At 55.4% G+C, this 12,673-nt stretch overlaps 28 non-coding genes across 28 annotated transcripts; all 28 read right to left on the bottom strand.

Moving 5' to 3' along the window:
• Positions 1-274: 274 nt before the first annotated feature.
• Trnal-cag lies at positions 275-356 on the bottom strand. Its single transcript has one exon. It is a non-coding gene; the product is annotated as a tRNA-Leu (tRNA).
• Positions 357-436: 80 nt separating this feature from the next.
• Trnal-aag lies at positions 437-518 on the bottom strand. The gene has a single exon. It is a non-coding gene; the product is annotated as a tRNA-Leu (tRNA).
• Positions 519-1,252: 734 nt separating this feature from the next.
• On the bottom strand, positions 1,253-1,324 carry Trnae-cuc. Its single transcript has one exon. It is a non-coding gene; the product is annotated as a tRNA-Glu (tRNA).
• Positions 1,325-1,590: 266 nt separating this feature from the next.
• Positions 1,591-1,672, bottom strand: Trnal-cag. The gene has a single exon. It is a non-coding gene; the product is annotated as a tRNA-Leu (tRNA).
• An 80-nt stretch (positions 1,673-1,752) lies between these two features.
• Positions 1,753-1,834, bottom strand: Trnal-aag. Its single transcript has one exon. It is a non-coding gene; the product is annotated as a tRNA-Leu (tRNA).
• Positions 1,835-2,906: 1,072 nt separating this feature from the next.
• Positions 2,907-2,988, bottom strand: Trnal-cag. Its single transcript has one exon. It is a non-coding gene; the product is annotated as a tRNA-Leu (tRNA).
• An 80-nt stretch (positions 2,989-3,068) lies between these two features.
• Trnal-aag lies at positions 3,069-3,150 on the bottom strand. The gene has a single exon. It is a non-coding gene; the product is annotated as a tRNA-Leu (tRNA).
• Positions 3,151-3,884: 734 nt separating this feature from the next.
• On the bottom strand, positions 3,885-3,956 carry Trnae-cuc. Its single transcript has one exon. It is a non-coding gene; the product is annotated as a tRNA-Glu (tRNA).
• A 266-nt stretch (positions 3,957-4,222) lies between these two features.
• On the bottom strand, positions 4,223-4,304 carry Trnal-cag. Its single transcript has one exon. It is a non-coding gene; the product is annotated as a tRNA-Leu (tRNA).
• Positions 4,305-4,384: 80 nt separating this feature from the next.
• Trnal-aag lies at positions 4,385-4,466 on the bottom strand. The gene has a single exon. It is a non-coding gene; the product is annotated as a tRNA-Leu (tRNA).
• A 734-nt stretch (positions 4,467-5,200) lies between these two features.
• Trnae-cuc lies at positions 5,201-5,272 on the bottom strand. Its single transcript has one exon. It is a non-coding gene; the product is annotated as a tRNA-Glu (tRNA).
• A 266-nt stretch (positions 5,273-5,538) lies between these two features.
• Trnal-cag lies at positions 5,539-5,620 on the bottom strand. Its single transcript has one exon. It is a non-coding gene; the product is annotated as a tRNA-Leu (tRNA).
• Positions 5,621-5,700: 80 nt separating this feature from the next.
• Trnal-aag lies at positions 5,701-5,782 on the bottom strand. Its single transcript has one exon. It is a non-coding gene; the product is annotated as a tRNA-Leu (tRNA).
• Positions 5,783-6,516: 734 nt separating this feature from the next.
• On the bottom strand, positions 6,517-6,588 carry Trnae-cuc. The gene has a single exon. It is a non-coding gene; the product is annotated as a tRNA-Glu (tRNA).
• A 266-nt stretch (positions 6,589-6,854) lies between these two features.
• Positions 6,855-6,936, bottom strand: Trnal-cag. The gene has a single exon. It is a non-coding gene; the product is annotated as a tRNA-Leu (tRNA).
• Positions 6,937-7,016: 80 nt separating this feature from the next.
• Trnal-aag lies at positions 7,017-7,098 on the bottom strand. Its single transcript has one exon. It is a non-coding gene; the product is annotated as a tRNA-Leu (tRNA).
• Positions 7,099-7,832: 734 nt separating this feature from the next.
• Positions 7,833-7,904, bottom strand: Trnae-cuc. Its single transcript has one exon. It is a non-coding gene; the product is annotated as a tRNA-Glu (tRNA).
• A 266-nt stretch (positions 7,905-8,170) lies between these two features.
• Trnal-cag lies at positions 8,171-8,252 on the bottom strand. The gene has a single exon. It is a non-coding gene; the product is annotated as a tRNA-Leu (tRNA).
• Positions 8,253-8,332: 80 nt separating this feature from the next.
• Positions 8,333-8,414, bottom strand: Trnal-aag. The gene has a single exon. It is a non-coding gene; the product is annotated as a tRNA-Leu (tRNA).
• Positions 8,415-9,148: 734 nt separating this feature from the next.
• Positions 9,149-9,220, bottom strand: Trnae-cuc. Its single transcript has one exon. It is a non-coding gene; the product is annotated as a tRNA-Glu (tRNA).
• A 266-nt stretch (positions 9,221-9,486) lies between these two features.
• Positions 9,487-9,568, bottom strand: Trnal-cag. Its single transcript has one exon. It is a non-coding gene; the product is annotated as a tRNA-Leu (tRNA).
• Positions 9,569-9,648: 80 nt separating this feature from the next.
• On the bottom strand, positions 9,649-9,730 carry Trnal-aag. Its single transcript has one exon. It is a non-coding gene; the product is annotated as a tRNA-Leu (tRNA).
• Positions 9,731-10,464: 734 nt separating this feature from the next.
• Positions 10,465-10,536, bottom strand: Trnae-cuc. The gene has a single exon. It is a non-coding gene; the product is annotated as a tRNA-Glu (tRNA).
• Positions 10,537-10,802: 266 nt separating this feature from the next.
• On the bottom strand, positions 10,803-10,884 carry Trnal-cag. Its single transcript has one exon. It is a non-coding gene; the product is annotated as a tRNA-Leu (tRNA).
• An 80-nt stretch (positions 10,885-10,964) lies between these two features.
• Positions 10,965-11,046, bottom strand: Trnal-aag. The gene has a single exon. It is a non-coding gene; the product is annotated as a tRNA-Leu (tRNA).
• Positions 11,047-11,780: 734 nt separating this feature from the next.
• On the bottom strand, positions 11,781-11,852 carry Trnae-cuc. The gene has a single exon. It is a non-coding gene; the product is annotated as a tRNA-Glu (tRNA).
• Positions 11,853-12,118: 266 nt separating this feature from the next.
• Positions 12,119-12,200, bottom strand: Trnal-cag. The gene has a single exon. It is a non-coding gene; the product is annotated as a tRNA-Leu (tRNA).
• An 80-nt stretch (positions 12,201-12,280) lies between these two features.
• Trnal-aag lies at positions 12,281-12,362 on the bottom strand. Its single transcript has one exon. It is a non-coding gene; the product is annotated as a tRNA-Leu (tRNA).
• Positions 12,363-12,673: the final 311 nt, after the last annotated feature.

Raw genomic sequence — 12,673 nt, 5'->3', positions numbered from 1 at the left:
ACAGCGGATAACGACACAAGCACTCCTCCAACAAACACGGCGAGCGCCCACCCGCTACTTGACGACAACTGCAAAAATTAACGTTTCCACTTCGTAGAACGGCATGCTCGGGACGCGTCTCGTGGAGACGAACGCCAGCAATCATGAGACGAAACTGCGCCGGTGAATCCTGTTGTTACACCACGCACCACTGTGCTACGACAGTTTAAGAAACCGACGCTGCGCTTTTTCCTTCGCGGGAAATCAGTGCTCCTGTTTTCGAGACAGAAAACGTTGGCAGCGGTGGGATTCGAACCCACGCCTCCGAAGAGACCGGTGCCTGAAACCAGCGCCTTAGACCGCTCGGCCACGCTACCTGCGCGACGCGGCGGTCACAGGAGCTGCGTTCTACCCCACGAGAACACACCGCAATGGCACAAAAACGAGAAGTAAAAATTGGCAGCGGTGGGATTCGAACCCACGCCTCCGAAGAGACTGGTGCCTTAAACCAGCGCCTTAGACCGCTCGGCCACGCTACCTACACCAGTGTTCCTGGCATTTGTAGAATGCAGTGCACGACACAGCTTCCTGATCTGCTGCGACTGGTTGCTCGAACATCGCACCTCGAACGACTGCCCTTTTCGAATAGAGATTAATTACACAGGCAGCTGCCAGCGCCCTGGTGCGGCGGCATCGCGTGTTTATAAGGAATCGGTAGTGCCACCTGCAGCCTGAGGAACATGAGCACAAAATCAGGAGGGCACCGTGATTTCAATCACTGGGTCACTATCGTCATTGCAGTGACAGCAAGGCAGAACTTTAAAAAGTGCCGTGACCCGGATTCGAGCCTGGGTTGTTGCGGCCACAACGCAATGTCCTGACCACTAGACGATCACGGCCACGGAGCCACCGCGGAATTCAACTCTCGCGACTGCAAGTGGCTGTGCACAGCAAAGCTCGGCCGACTGTGTCTCGCAACAGCTGTGTCAGACGCGGTCTCCATTATATGTATACTGGCAAACGAACGTGCCCGCGCTGATGGACACTGAGCAGAGTGGTTAGCTGCATTCAACCCCCGTGGCAATGTCTTGCAGTCCTCCAAGTCTGTTGACCGCAGGTATGTGCCCGGATAAGAGGTGGACAGATGTCGCATCTCTCTCGCCGTCACTTGTGGCCGCGAATCATATTTTACGTAGTTTTCTGCAAGCGTCAGCGGAGCGTCAGTCGAGCTAAGTCGGGACAAGTCGCATAAGAGGAGCAATAAAATGTGCATTTCCGGTACCGGGAATCGAACCCAGGCCTCCTGGGCGAGAGCCAGGTATCCCAGCCACTAGACGACACCGGATAACGACACAAGCACTCCTCCAACAAACACGGCGAGCGCCCACCCGCTACTTGACGACAACTGCAAAAATTAACGTTTCCACTTCGTAGAACGGCATGCTCGGGACGCGTCTCGTGGAGACGAACGCCAGCAATCATGAGACGAAACTGCGCCGGTGAATCCTGTTGTTACACCACGCACCACTGTGCTACGACAGTTTAAGAAACCGACGCTGCGCTTTTTCCTTCGCGGGAAATCAGTGCTCCTGTTTTCGAGACAGAAAACGTTGGCAGCGGTGGGATTCGAACCCACGCCTCCGAAGAGACTGGTGCCTGAAACCAGCGCCTTAGACCGCTCGGCCAAGCTACCTGCGCGACGCGGCGGTCACAGGAGCTGCGTTCTACCCCACGAGAACACACCGCAATGGCACAAAAACGAGAAGTAAAAATTGGCAGCGGTGGGATTCGAACCCACGCCTCCGAAGAGACTGGTGCCTTAAACCAGCGCCTTAGACCGCTCGGCCACGCTACCTACACCAGTGTTCCTGGCATTTGTAGAATGCAGTGCACGACACAGCTTCCTGATATGCTGCGACTGGTTGCTCGAACATCGCACCTCGAACGACTGCCCTTTTCGAATAGAGATTAATTACACAGGCAGCTGCCAGCGCCCTGGTGCGGCGGCATCGCGTGTTTATAAGGAATCGGTAGTGCCACCTGCAGCCTGAGGAACATGAGCACAAAATCAGGAGGGCACCGTGATTTCAATCACTGGGTCACTATCGTCATTGCAGTGACAGCAAGGCAGAACTTTAAAAAGTGCCGTGACCCGGATTCGAGCCTGGGTTGTTGCGGCCACAACGCAATGTCCTGACCACTAGACGATCACGGCCACGGAGCCACCGCGGAATTCAACTCTCGCGACTGCAAGTGGCTGTGCACAGCAAAGCTCGGCCGACTGTGTCTCGCAACAGCTGTGTCAGACGCGGTCTCCATTATATGTATACTGGCAAACGAACGTGCCCGCGCTGATGGACACTGAGCAGAGTGGTTAGCTGCATTCAACCCCCGTGGCAATGTCTTGCAGTCCTCCAAGTCTGTTGACCGCAGGTATGTGCCCGGATAAGAGGTGGACAGATGTCGCATCTCTCTCGCCGTCACTTGTGGCCGCGAATCATATTTTACGTAGTTTTCTGCAAGCGTCAGCGGAGCGTCAGTCGAGCTAAGTCGGGACAAGTCGCATAAGAGGAGCAATAAAAAGTGCATTTCCGGTACCGGGAATCGAACCCAGGCCTCCTGGGCGAGAGCCAGGTATCCCAGCCACTAGACGACAGCGGATAACGACACAAGCACTCCTCCAACAAACACGGCGAGCGCCCACCCGCTACTTGACGACAACTGCAAAAATTAACGTTTCCACTTCGTAGAACGGCATGCTCGGGACGCGTCTCGTGGAGACGAACGCCAGCAATCATGAGACGAAACTGCGCCGGTGAATCCTGTTGTTACACCACGCACCACTGTGCTACGACAGTTTAAGAAACCGACGCTGCGCTTTTTCCTTCGCGGGAAATCAGTGCTCCTGTTTTCGAGACAGAAAACGTTGGCAGCGGTGGGATTCGAACCCACGCCTCCGAAGAGACTGGTGCCTGAAACCAGCGCCTTAGACCGCTCGGCCACGCTACCTACGCGACGCGGCGGTCACAGGAGCTGCGTTCTACCCCACGAGAACACACCGCAATGGCACAAAAACGAGAAGTAAAAATTGGCAGCGGTGGGATTCGAACCCACGCCTCCGAAGAGACTGGTGCCTTAAACCAGCGCCTTAGACCGCTCGGCCACGCTAGCTGCACCAGTGTTCCTGGCATTTGTAGAATGCAGTGCACGACACAGCTTCCTGATCTGCTGCGACTGGTTGCTCGAACATCGCACCTCGAACGACTGCCCTTTTCGAATAGAGATTAACTACACAGGCAGCTGCCAGCGCCCTGGTGCGGCGGCATCGCGTGTTTATAAGGAATCGGTAGTGCCACCTGCAGCCTGAGGAACATGAGCACAAAATCAGGAGGGCACCGTGATTTCAATCACTGGGTCACTATCGTCATTGCAGCGACAGCAAGGCAGAACTTTAAAAAGTGCCGTGACCCGGATTCGAGCCTGGGTTGTTGCGGCCACAACGCAATGTACTGACCACTAGACGATCACGGCCACGGAGCCACCGCGGAATTCAACTCTCGCGACTGCAAGTGGCTGTGCACAGCAAAGCTCGGCCGACTGTGTCTCGCAACAGCTGTGTCAGACGCGGTCTCCATTATATGTATACTGGCAAACGAACGTGCCCGCGCTGATGGACACTGAGCAGAGTGGTTAGCTGCATTCAACCCCCGTGGCAATGTCTTGCAGTCCTCCAAGTCTGTTGACCGCAGGTATGTGCCCGGATAAGAGGTGGACAGATGTCGCATCTCTCTCGCCGTCACTTGTGGCCGCGAATCATATTTTACGTAGTTTTCTGCAAGCGTCAGCGGAGCGTCAGTCGAGCTAAGTCGGGACAAGTCGCATAAGAGGAGCAATAAAATGTGCATTTCCGGTACCGGGAATCGAACCCAGGCCTCCTGGGCGAGAGCCAGGTATCCCAGCCACTAGACGACACCGGATAACGACACAAGCACTCCTCCAACAAACACGGCGAGCGCCCACCCGCTACTTGACGACAACTGCAAAAATTAACGTTTCCACTTCGTAGAACGGCATGCTCGGGACGCGTCTCGTGGAGACGAACGCCAGCAATCATGAGACGAAACTGCGCCGGTGAATCCTGTTGTTACACCACGCACCACTGTGCTACGACAGTTTAAGAAACCGACGCTGCGCTTTTTCCTTCGCGGGAAATCAGTGCTCCTGTTTTCGAGACAGAAAACGTTGGCAGCGGTGGGATTCGAACCCACGCCTCCGAAGAGACTGGTGCCTGAAACCAGCGCCTTAGACCGCTCGGCCACGCTACCTGCGCGACGCGGCGGTCACAGGAGCTGCGTTCTACCCCACGAGAACACACCGCAATGGCACAAAAACGAGAAGTAAAAATTGGCAGCGGTGGGATTCGAACCCACGCCTCCGAAGAGACTGGTGCCTTAAACCAGCGCCTTAGACCGCTCGGCCACGCTACCTACACCAGTGTTCCTGGCATTTGTAGAATGCAGTGCACGACACAGCTTCCTGATCTGCTGCGACTGGTTGCTCGAACATCGCACCTCGAACGACTGCCCTTTTCGAATAGAGATTAATTACACAGGCAGCTGCCAGCGCCCTGGTGCGGCGGCATCGCGTGTTTATAAGGAATCGGTAGTGCCACCTGCAGCCTGAGGAACATGAGCACAAAATCAGGAGGGCACCGTGATTTCAATCACTGGGTCACTATCGTCATTGCAGTGACAGCAAGGCAGAACTTTAAAAAGTGCCGTGACCCGGATTCGAGCCTGGGTTGTTGCGGCCACAACGCAATGTCCTGACCACTAGACGATCACGGCCACGGAGCCACCGCGGAATTCAACTCTCGCGACTGCAAGTGGCTGTGCACAGCAAAGCTCGGCCGACTGTGTCTCGCAACAGCTGTGTCAGACGCGGTCTCCATTATATGTATACTGGCAAACGAACGTGCCCGCGCTGATGGACACTGAGCAGAGTGGTTAGCTGCATTCAACCCCCGTGGCAATGTCTTGCAGTCCTCCAAGTCTGTTGACCGCAGGTATGTGCCCGGATAAGAGGTGGACAGATGTCGCATCTCTCTCGCCGTCACTTGTGGCCGCGAATCATATTTTACGTAGTTTTCTGCAAGCGTCAGCGGAGCGTCAGTCGAGCTAAGTCGGGACAAGTCGCATAAGAGGAGCAATAAAATGTGCATTTCCGGTACCGGGAATCGAACCCAGGCCTCCTGGGCGAGAGCCAGGTATCCCAGCCACTAGACGACACCGGATAACGACACAAGCACTCCTCCAACAAACACGGCGAGCGCCCACCCGCTACTTGACGACAACTGCAAAAATTAACGTTTCCACTTCGTAGAACGGCATGCTCGGGACGCGTCTCGTGGAGACGAACGCCAGCAATCATGAGACGAAACTGCGCCGGTGAATCCTGTTGTTACACCACGCACCACTGTGCTACGACAGTTTAAGAAACCGACGCTGCGCTTTTTCCTTCGCGGGAAATCAGTGCTCCTGTTTTCGAGACAGAAAACGTTGGCAGCGGTGGGATTCGAACCCACGCCTCCGAAGAGGCTGGTGCCTGAAACCAGCGCCTTAGACCGCTCGGCCACGCTACCTGCGCGACGCGGCGGTCACAGGAGCTGCGTTCTACCCCACGAGAACACACCGCAATGGCACAAAAACGAGAAGTAAAAATTGGCAGCGGTGGGATTCGAACCCACGCCTCCGAAGAGACTGGTGCCTTAAACCAGCGCCTTAGACCGCTCGGCCACGCTACCTACACCAGTGTTCCTGGCATTTGTAGAATGCAGTGCACGACACAGCTTCCTGATCTGCTGCGACTGGTTGCTCGAACATCGCACCTCGAACGACTGCCCTTTTCGAATAGAGATTAATTACACAGGCAGCTGCCAGCGCCCTGGTGCGGCGGCATCGCGTGTTTATAAGGAATCGGTAGTGCCACCTGCAGCCTGAGGAACATGAGCACAAAATCAGGAGGGCACCGTGATTTCAATCACTGGGTCACTATCGTCATTGCAGTGACAGCAAGGCAGAACTTTAAAAAGTGCCGTGACCCGGATTCGAGCCTGGGTTGTTGCGGCCACAACGCAATGTCCTGACCACTAGACGATCACGGCCACGGAGCCACCGCGGAATTCAACTCTCGCGACTGCAAGTGGCTGTGCACAGCAAAGCTCGGCCGACTGTGTCTCGCAACAGCTGTGTCAGACGCGGTCTCCATTATATGTATACTGGCAAACGAACGTGCCCGCGCTGATGGACACTGAGCAGAGTGGTTAGCTGCATTCAACCCCCGTGGCAATGTCTTGCAGTCCTCCAAGTCTGTTGACCGCAGGTATGTGCCCGGATAAGAGGTGGACAGATGTCGCATCTCTCTCGCCGTCACTTGTGGCCGCGAATCATATTTTACGTAGTTTTCTGCAAGCGTCAGCGGAGCGTCAGTCGAGCTAAGTCGGGACAAGTCGCATAAGAGGAGCAATAAAAAGTGCATTTCCGGTACCGGGAATCGAACCCAGGCCTCCTGGGCGAGAGCCAGGTATCCCAGCCACTAGACGACACCGGATAACGACACAAGCACTCCTCCAACAAACACGGCGAGCGCCCACCCGCTACTTGACGACAACTGCAAAAATTAACGTTTCCACTTCGTAGAACGGCATGCTCGGGACGCGTCTCGTGGAGACGAACGCCAGCAATCATGAGACGAAACTGCGCCGGTGAATCCTGTTGTTACACCACGCACCACTGTGCTACGACAGTTTAAGAAACCGACGCTGCGCTTTTTCCTTCGCGGGAAATCAGTGCTCCTGTTTTCGAGACAGAAAACGTTGGCAGCGGTGGGATTCGAACCCACGCCTCCGAAGAGACTGGTGCCTGAAACCAGCGCCTTAGACCGCTCGGCCAAGCTACCTGCGCGACGCGGCGGTCACAGGAGCTGCGTTCTACCCCACGAGAACACACCGCAATGGCACAAAAACGAGAAGTAAAAATTGGCAGCGGTGGGATTCGAACCCACGCCTCCGAAGAGACTGGTGCCTTAAACCAGCGCCTTAGACCGCTCGGCCACGCTACCTACACCAGTGTTCCTGGCATTTGTAGAATGCAGTGCACGACACAGCTTCCTGATATGCTGCGACTGGTTGCTCGAACATCGCACCTCGAACGACTGCCCTTTTCGAATAGAGATTAATTACACAGGCAGCTGCCAGCGCCCTGGTGCGGCGGCATCGCGTGTTTATAAGGAATCGGTAGTGCCACCTGCAGCCTGAGGAACATGAGCACAAAATCAGGAGGGCACCGTGATTTCAATCACTGGGTCACTATCGTCATTGCAGCGACAGCAAGGCAGAACTTTAAAAAGTGCCGTGACCCGGATTCGAGCCTGGGTTGTTGCGGCCACAACGCAATGTACTGACCACTAGACGATCACGGCCACGGAGCCACCGCGGAATTCAACTCTCGCGACTGCAAGTGGCTGTGCACAGCAAAGCTCGGCCGACTGTGTCTCGCAACAGCTGTGTCAGACGCGGTCTCCATTATATGTATACTGGCAAACGAACGTGCCCGCGCTGATGGACACTGAGCAGAGTGGTTAGCTGCATTCAACCCCCGTGGCAATGTCTTGCAGTCCTCCAAGTCTGTTGACCGCAGGTATGTGCCCGGATAAGAGGTGGACAGATGTCGCATCTCTCTCGCCGTCACTTGTGGCCGCGAATCATATTTTACGTAGTTTTCTGCAAGCGTCAGCGGAGCGTCAGTCGAGCTAAGTCGGGACAAGTCGCATAAGAGGAGCAATAAAATGTGCATTTCCGGTACCGGGAATCGAACCCAGGCCTCCTGGGCGAGAGCCAGGTATCCCAGCCACTAGACGACACCGGATAACGACACAAGCACTCCTCCAACAAACACGGCGAGCGCCCACCCGCTACTTGACGACAACTGCAAAAATTAACGTTTCCACTTCGTAGAACGGCATGCTCGGGACGCGTCTCGTGGAGACGAACGCCAGCAATCATGAGACGAAACTGCGCCGGTGAATCCTGTTGTTACACCACGCACCACTGTGCTACGACAGTTTAAGAAACCGACGCTGCGCTTTTTCCTTCGCGGGAAATCAGTGCTCCTGTTTTCGAGACAGAAAACGTTGGCAGCGGTGGGATTCGAACCCACGCCTCCGAAGAGACTGGTGCCTGAAACCAGCGCCTTAGACCGCTCGGCCACGCTACCTGCGCGACGCGGCGGTCACAGGAGCTGCGTTCTACCCCACGAGAACACACCGCAATGGCACAAAAACGAGAAGTAAAAATTGGCAGCGGTGGGATTCGAACCCACGCCTCCGAAGAGACTGGTGCCTTAAACCAGCGCCTTAGACCGCTCGGCCACGCTACCTACACCAGTGTTCCTGGCATTTGTAGAATGCAGTGCACGACACAGCTTCCTGATCTGCTGCGACTGGTTGCTCGAACATCGCACCTCGAACGACTGCCCTTTTCGAATAGAGATTAATTACACAGGCAGCTGCCAGCGCCCTGGTGCGGCGGCATCGCGTGTTTATAAGGAATCGGTAGTGCCACCTGCAGCCTGAGGAACATGAGCACAAAATCAGGAGGGCACCGTGATTTCAATCACTGGGTCACTATCGTCATTGCAGTGACAGCAAGGCAGAACTTTAAAAAGTGCCGTGACCCGGATTCGAGCCTGGGTTGTTGCGGCCACAACGCAATGTCCTGACCACTAGACGATCACGGCCACGGAGCCACCGCGGAATTCAACTCTCGCGACTGCAAGTGGCTGTGCACAGCAAAGCTCGGCCGACTGTGTCTCGCAACAGCTGTGTCAGACGCGGTCTCCATTATATGTATACTGGCAAACGAACGTGCCCGCGCTGATGGACACTGAGCAGAGTGGTTAGCTGCATTCAACCCCCGTGGCAATGTCTTGCAGTCCTCCAAGTCTGTTGACCGCAGGTATGTGCCCGGATAAGAGGTGGACAGATGTCGCATCTCTCTCGCCGTCACTTGTGGCCGCGAATCATATTTTACGTAGTTTTCTGCAAGCGTCAGCGGAGCGTCAGTCGAGCTAAGTCGGGACAAGTCGCATAAGAGGAGCAATAAAATGTGCATTTCCGGTACCGGGAATCGAACCCAGGCCTCCTGGGCGAGAGCCAGGTATCCCAGCCACTAGACGACACCGGATAACGACACAAGCACTCCTCCAACAAACACGGCGAGCGCCCACCCGCTACTTGACGACAACTGCAAAAATTAACGTTTCCACTTCGTAGAACGGCATGCTCGGGACGCGTCTCGTGGAGACGAACGCCAGCAATCATGAGACGAAACTGCGCCGGTGAATCCTGTTGTTACACCACGCACCACTGTGCTACGACAGTTTAAGAAACCGACGCTGCGCTTTTTCCTTCGCGGGAAATCAGTGCTCCTGTTTTCGAGACAGAAAACGTTGGCAGCGGTGGGATTCGAACCCACGCCTCCGAAGAGGCTGGTGCCTGAAACCAGCGCCTTAGACCGCTCGGCCACGCTACCTGCGCGACGCGGCGGTCACAGGAGCTGCGTTCTACCCCACGAGAACACACCGCAATGGCACAAAAACGAGAAGTAAAAATTGGCAGCGGTGGGATTCGAACCCACGCCTCCGAAGAGACTGGTGCCTTAAACCAGCGCCTTAGACCGCTCGGCCACGCTACCTACACCAGTGTTCCTGGCATTTGTAGAATGCAGTGCACGACACAGCTTCCTGATCTGCTGCGACTGGTTGCTCGAACATCGCACCTCGAACGACTGCCCTTTTCGAATAGAGATTAATTACACAGGCAGCTGCCAGCGCCCTGGTGCGGCGGCATCGCGTGTTTATAAGGAATCGGTAGTGCCACCTGCAGCCTGAGGAACATGAGCACAAAATCAGGAGGGCACCGTGATTTCAATCACTGGGTCACTATCGTCATTGCAGTGACAGCAAGGCAGAACTTTAAAAAGTGCCGTGACCCGGATTCGAGCCTGGGTTGTTGCGGCCACAACGCAATGTCCTGACCACTAGACGATCACGGCCACGGAGCCACCGCGGAATTCAACTCTCGCGACTGCAAGTGGCTGTGCACAGCAAAGCTCGGCCGACTGTGTCTCGCAACAGCTGTGTCAGACGCGGTCTCCATTATATGTATACTGGCAAACGAACGTGCCCGCGCTGATGGACACTGAGCAGAGTGGTTAGCTGCATTCAACCCCCGTGGCAATGTCTTGCAGTCCTCCAAGTCTGTTGACCGCAGGTATGTGCCCGGATAAGAGGTGGACAGATGTCGCATCTCTCTCGCCGTCACTTGTGGCCGCGAATCATATTTTACGTAGTTTTCTGCAAGCGTCAGCGGAGCGTCAGTCGAGCTAAGTCGGGACAAGTCGCATAAGAGGAGCAATAAAAAGTGCATTTCCGGTACCGGGAATCGAACCCAGGCCTCCTGGGCGAGAGCCAGGTATCCCAGCCACTAGACGACACCGGATAACGACACAAGCACTCTTCCAACAAACACGGCGAGCGCCCACCCGCTACTTGACGACAACTGCAAAAATTAACGTTTCCACTTCGTAGAACGGCATGCTCGGGACGCGTCTCGTGGAGACGAACGCCAGCAATCATGAGACGAAACTGCGCCGGTGAATCCTGTTGTTACACCACGCACCACTGTGCTACGACAGTTTAAGAAACCGACGCTGCGCTTTTTCCTTCGCGGGAAATCAGTGCTCCTGTTTTCGAGACAGAAAACGTTGGCAGCGGTGGGATTCGAACCCACGCCTCCGAAGAGACTGGTGCCTGAAACCAGCGCCTTAGACCGCTCGGCCACGCTACCTACGCGACGCGGCGGTCACAGGAGCTGCGTTCTACCCCACGAGAACACACCGCAATGGCACAAAAACGAGAAGTAAAAATTGGCAGCGGTGGGATTCGAACCCACGCCTCTGAAGAGACTGGTGCCTTAAACCAGCGCCTTAGACCGCTCGGCCACGCTACCTGCACCAGTGTTCCTGGCATTTGTAGAATGCAGTGCACGACACAGCTTCCTGATCTGCTGCGACTGGTTGCTCGAACATCGCACCTCGAACGACTGCCCTTTTCGAATAGAGATTAACTACACAGGCAGCTGCCAGCGCCCTGGTGCGGCGGCATCGCGTGTTTATAAGGAATCGGTAGTGCCACCTGCAGCCTGAGGAACATGAGCACAAAATCAGGAGGGCACCGTGATTTCAATCACTGGGTCACTATCGTCATTGCAGCGACAGCAAGGCAGAACTTTAAAAAGTGCCGTGACCCGGATTCGAGCCTGGGTTGTTGCGGCCACAACGCAATGTCCTGACCACTAGACGATCACGGCCACGGAGCCACCGCGGAATTCAACTCTCGCGACTGCAAGTGGCTGTGCACAGCAAAGCTCGGCCGACTGTGTCTCGCAACAGCTGTGTCAGACGCGGTCTCCATTATATGTATACTGGCAAACGAACGTGCCCGCGCTGATGGACACTGAGCAGAGTGGTTAGCTGCATTCAACCCCCGTGGCAATGTCTTGCAGTCCTCCAAGTCTGTTGACCGCAGGTATGTGCCCGGATAAGAGGTGGACAGATGTCGCATCTCTCTCGCCGTCACTTGTGGCCGCGAATCATATTTTACGTAGTTTTCTGCAAGCGTCAGCGGAGCGTCAGTCGAGCTAAGTCGGGACAAGTCGCATAAGAGGAGCAATAAAATGTGCATTTCCGGTACCGGGAATCGAACCCAGGCCTCCTGGGCGAGAGCCAGGTATCCCAGCCACTAGACGACACCGGATAACGACACAAGCACTCCTCCAACAAACACGGCGAGCGCCCACCCGCTACTTGACGACAACTGCAAAAATTAACGTTTCCACTTCGTAGAACGGCATGCTCGGGACGCGTCTCGTGGAGACGAACGCCAGCAATCATGAGACGAAACTGCGCCGGTGAATCCTGTTGTTACACCACGCACCACTGTGCTACGACAGTTTAAGAAACCGACGCTGCGCTTTTTCCTTCGCGGGAAATCAGTGCTCCTGTTTTCGAGACAGAAAACGTTGGCAGCGGTGGGATTCGAACCCACGCCTCCGAAGAGACTGGTGCCTGAAACCAGCGCCTTAGACCGCTCGGCCAAGCTACCTGCGCGACGCGGCGGTCACAGGAGCTGCGTTCTACCCCACGAGAACACACCGCAATGGCACAAAAACGAGAAGTAAAAATTGGCAGCGGTGGGATTCGAACCCACGCCTCCGAAGAGACTGGTGCCTTAAACCAGCGCCTTAGACCGCTCGGCCACGCTACCTACACCAGTGTTCCTGGCATTTGTAGAATGCAGTGCACGACACAGCTTCCTGATATGCTGCGACTGGTTGCTCGAACATCGCACCTCGAACGACTGCCCTTTTCGAATAGAGATTAATTACACAGGCAGCTGCCAGCGCCCTGGTGCGGCGGCATCGCGTGTTTATAAGGAATCGGTAGTGCCACCTGCAGCCTGAGGAACATGAGCACAAAATCAGGAGGGCACCGTGATTTCAATCACTGGGTCACTATCGTCATTGCAGTGACAGCAAGGCAGAACTTTAAAAAGTGCCGTGACCCGGATTCGAGCCT

This window comes from Schistocerca piceifrons, unplaced genomic scaffold (assembly GCF_021461385.2).
Source record: "Schistocerca piceifrons isolate TAMUIC-IGC-003096 unplaced genomic scaffold, iqSchPice1.1 HiC_scaffold_1764, whole genome shotgun sequence".
In the NCBI taxonomy this organism is placed as follows: Eukaryota; Metazoa; Arthropoda; class Insecta; order Orthoptera; family Acrididae; genus Schistocerca; species Schistocerca piceifrons.
The sequence above is the reverse complement of the archived record's forward strand: the minus strand, read 5'-3'. Positions and strand labels throughout refer to the sequence as shown.